This window comes from Pelobates fuscus, chromosome 5, assembly GCF_036172605.1.
Source record: "Pelobates fuscus isolate aPelFus1 chromosome 5, aPelFus1.pri, whole genome shotgun sequence".
Lineage (NCBI taxonomy): Eukaryota > Metazoa > Chordata > Amphibia > Anura > Pelobatidae > Pelobates > Pelobates fuscus.
In genome coordinates this window covers 159108282-159113017 of record NC_086321.1, presented here as the reverse complement: position 1 = coordinate 159113017, position 4736 = coordinate 159108282, and positions in this window count along the sequence as shown.

Genomic DNA, 4736 nt, shown 5'->3' with positions numbered 1-4736 from the left:
GGGTATGCCCCAAGGCACTCCCAGGTCGCCACTCCGGGTGCCATGATCGGGGCCTCCAAAGTTGGTCCTACCAGTGGAGTAACCCAGGCCCCAGTGTCCCAGACGGCTGGCCCCAGTGTCCCGAATGCTTGGGCATCCGGGCCCCCTCGTTTGTCCGTGGCTGGCACGGCCGTGCGTCCTCTGGCTCCCCCTCCAGGGAGCAGGAGGAACGTGGTACGGCTGGCCTGGACGCGCGAGACCCGGGTGCCTGACAGGAGGGTGCTGGTGTCCGGTCTAAAGGACATGGGGTTCTCCCCCTCTGACCTGTTCGCCCTCATCCACGCCTCAGGAACCCGGGAGTTCGACGTCTCTTTCATGACGTCGCAGCTCCTGGACCTTTTCTGGGCGAGGTGGGAGGCGGCCAGCTCTCAGCAGGGGTCGAGATGGGCTGGGTTTACCGCTGTTCCCGTCTCTCGCCAGGGGGTTAAGAGGGTAACCATCCTGGTGAGGAACGAGTCGATACCCATAGCGGATATCCTGGTATGGATCAGGAGGTACGGGGAAGTGAAAAGTCCCCCAGTTAAGATCTTGGACGAGGATGGGATTTGGACAGGAGGGTGGACTGTCCCCGTTATGTTGAGGGAGATCCGGGGTGTTACCCAACACATGCCCAATTCATTTTTCATCGGGGCTGAGAGGGTGTCCTGTTTCTACCCTACCCAGCCCCGGGCATGCCACAGGTGTGGGTCTCACAGGCATTTTAGTAATGCCTGTGAGGTCCTAAAATGCACCATGTGTGGCGAGTTGGGGCACCTACGGGACTCCTGCCAGGAGATAAAGTGTCACCTGTGTGGGAGGATGGGGCACACCTATCGCACCTGCCCCGAAGCTCAGCATAATCTTGACGACATCTGGAGGGGGGAACCTCTCGAGATGGACGAAACTCCTGCTGAGTTAGGGGATGTGGTTGCCGGAACATCTGGTGCCTCCGTCCCCCACACCTCTGTCTCCGGGCACCAACAGCGGCCCATTCCTCCCCCGGTCGTAATGTTACCACCTGTGGCGAACCCAGTGGCGATCAGCTCACTCCATCACTTAGAAGAGTTACAAAAGAGCACGTCCAGCACGGGTGTTGTCCCTGGGTCCCCTGGGCCCCTTCCAGTTGTAAATATTCCCCTTCCCCCCCCGGTTACGTCAGGTCCCCAGGTTACCCCTTCCCTCACTGAAAAGATAGTTAGTACCCCCTCTTCTCGTCCGGGAATCTCGGCCCCCTCCCCGTCTCGGAAGACTGCCGAGCCCCCTGCGAAGCAGTCCCTTAAAAAGGGGACTGTGACAAAGGGTGGCAAGGCGGGGAAAGCCGTCTCCTCCCCGGCTCCGAAGGAGCCCCCAGTGTCTCTTTCTAATCGATTTGAGGCACTGGCTCCCAGCTGGGGCGACGACGAGCTGGAGGGGGAGATGGCGGACCTTTCTGACGCGGGGATAGGGGTCGAGATAGGTGAGGAGGTGCCTCTGGGGGACGATGGACCCCTCTGTCCAGGCGTCTCCTTTAAGAGGTACGGCTCGGACAGGGAGGAGGGGGTGAGCAGGAAGAAGGGAAAGTCTCCTTGAGCTCACAATGATTCCTATGGCGACTCTTCCTATACTTTCTGTGGCTACGGTGAATGTTAATAGCATCAAGTCCAGCAGGGCCCGCTTTCTGGTTTATGACCATCTCAGCCGGGCTCCGCACAATGTCATCCTAGTGCAGGAGACCCGGCTGCAAACCTTGGCGGCCCTGCGCGCTGCAAAGCGGGACTGGAGATGGGGGCCCTCCTACTTCTCCCTAGCCACAGAGAGCTACGGGGGATCGCCATCCTGTTCAAGGAGGTTGATGTCAGCATCACCAGGGTCATTGAGCTGCAAAAAGGACGCTGTGTGGTTTTAGATGTGTCGCTGGGCAGGCAACCTCTCCGTATTATTAACATCTACGGCCCCCAAACCAAGTGGGAGAGGAAGTGCCTGTTTAGCGAGATAGAGCCTTACCTCTATACGTCCAAGCAAATCCTGTTTGGCGGTGATTTTAACACCATCATTAGGCCTCAAGACAGGAGAGGCGCCACTCAGAGGCTTGGATATGACTCCATTTTTCTAGCTAGAATGGTTAGTCAGGCTGGATTGGTAGATGCGTTCCTTCGTCACGCTCCCAATCCCATGGGTGGGTTCACCTATAAGCGAGGCAATAGTGAGAGTAGGATAGACAGGATTTTTGTTAAGGAGGATTTCCCGGTGACGGCACCTGTGCTTACACCGGTGGAGTTCTCCGACCATCACGTTCTGTCTTGTGAGTTGAATGTCCGCAACACCCCATCCAAAGGGAGAGGGATATGGCGGCTCAATTCAGACCTCCTGGTGGAACCGAGGGTTCAGCAGGCCTTTGAGGGGTTCTTTCACGACCAGGTGACCTTGGCAGACTTCGGTCAGCTGAAGTCCGAGTGGTGGGACATGGTGAAGGCGAGAACTCAAAAGCTTTTTCGGAATCTCGCCCAGAACATGCAGTCCTCTAGGTATAAGGTGTACCTGAGCCTGCTCTCGAGGTTGGATATCCTGATCTCGCAGGGAGGTGACCCCGAGGACATTGTAGCGGTAAAGTCCCTGATGAAGAGTTTCCAGTACGATAGGTACGCCTCTCTTGTGAAGGAGAGGGATCATGGGGCTTACCACTCGCCTGATCCTTTTCTTAGTTGCAAGAGGAAGGAAGGTACCAAGACCATCGCTAGTTTGCGGAACACTGACGGGATCCTCGAGGAATCTCCTCGTGGGATCCTGAAGGTGGTCCGCGACTACTATATGAGACTCCTCGGAAAGGACAGACCGCAGTGTACCGACGGGGGATCGTCCCGCGGGAGCAGCAGGGTAGATGACTTCTTGAGTGGGATCGCACTCCCTGAGAGTAGCGATTTCCCTCTGGATGACTTGATCGGTGAGATCACCATAGAAGAGGTCACAGAGAGCATCATGCAGCAGAACAAGAGTAAGTCGCCAGGTCCTGATGGCCTGACGGCTGAATTTTACCAGCAGTTCTGCGCTCTCTTGGCCCCTCATCTGACGGAGGTGTTTAATGAGAGCCTGGCTCAAGGATTATTGCCCGCCTCGATGAGGTCTTCTGCACTGATTTTACTGACCAAGCCGAACGTTGTCGACACTGCGGATGTGGGGAACTGGCGCCCCATATCCCTCCTCAATGTCGACAGGAAGGTCTTGGCGAGGATTTTGATGAAACGTCTACAGGGCCTGGCGGGGAAGATTCTTTCCACCTCGCAGTACTGTGCTCTTGAGGGACGAACTGTCTTCGATGCCGTTTCCGAGGTCAGGGAAGCTCTCGAGCAGTGCAGGGCTGGGGGGAGGGGGGTCTACCTGCTGGCGCTTGATCAGTCGAAGGCTTTTGATCGGGTTGATCACCGCTATCTGTGGTCAGTCTTGCCGAAGTATGGCTTGCCTACCAAATTCATTAATTGGATTATTACCCTGTACAGCGGGGCAGATAGCTTCGCTCTTGTTAACGGTTGGAAAGGCAGAGCGTTTGGGATCCGATCTGGGGTCCGGCAGGGCTGTCCCCTCAGCCCGCTCCTGTACGTGTTCGCGATCGACCCCTTTATAAGGGCAATCGACGCAAGTGCGCTACAAGGAGTGGCCAGGGCTCCAGAGAGGCCCTTACGGGTGGTCGCCTACGCCGATGACGTCTCCATAGTGGTCTCCAAGACTCAGGAGTCCGCTGTGGTGGACGAGATGATTCAGGCGTACTCTGCCGCTTCCACGTCCCAAGTCAACAGGGCCAAGAGTGGAGTTTTCTGGTGTGGGAAGCTTGCTTCCCGCAAGCCGAACCCGAAATTAAGATCTTGGGAATAGTGTTCGGGCCAGGGGATCTGGCTCTCAGGAACTGGTCCGAACGGCTTGCCATTGCTTCCCGCAAGATGGAGGAGAGCCATAGGTAGAAGCTGACCTACAGAGAGCGGGTGAGGCTGATTAAAACCTACGTACTGACTGTATTTGGACACGTCAGTAATATCTTCCTCTTGCCGAGATCTCTCCACGCTCGGGTGTTCGCGCTGTTCTTCCGCATGTTGTGGGGGAACAGGCTGAACCTCATCAAGAGGGAGGTCACGTACTTGGCCAGGAAGGACGGGGGTTTGGCCATGGTCAACCCCATCGTCTTTTTCACTATCACATTCCTGAAAAGGAATTTCGGGGCTCTCCTGAAGGACGAGCCGCCTGGCTGGGTATGTACTTTCAGGGAGTGGGTTGCGCCTTTCCTGGTGGACTGGTTCCACGGCGGGAGGGTGAAAAGCATGCGAGTCAGGCATTCTCACTACCTCCCGACTTCGGTCACCGAGGGAGTGGGGACTTTGCGCCGGTGGAACGTCACGGTGGATGAGATTCGGGACTCTCCCAAGAGGCTTCTCGCGGGTAGGGTCCTGGCCACCCACTATGGCGTTCAGCTGGCCTTGAGGGACTGCCCGCCAAGTACTCTTGCCTCGGGGTTGCAGAATCTCAACTCCAGGCGCCTTCCGGAGAAATTCCGAGACTTGGCGTTCCTTTCCTTCCACGGTAGGCTTTACGTTAGAGGGAACTTGAAGTACAGGAACATCGAGGATCATGGTTGTCCCCGGGTGGAATGTTCTGGGAAAGTGGAGTCTATGGACCACTTTCTCCTCGAGTGCCCCTTTAATCTGCGAGTCTACAAAGAGGTCTCGGCCGCCTTGGGCATCCCCTGCCTCACC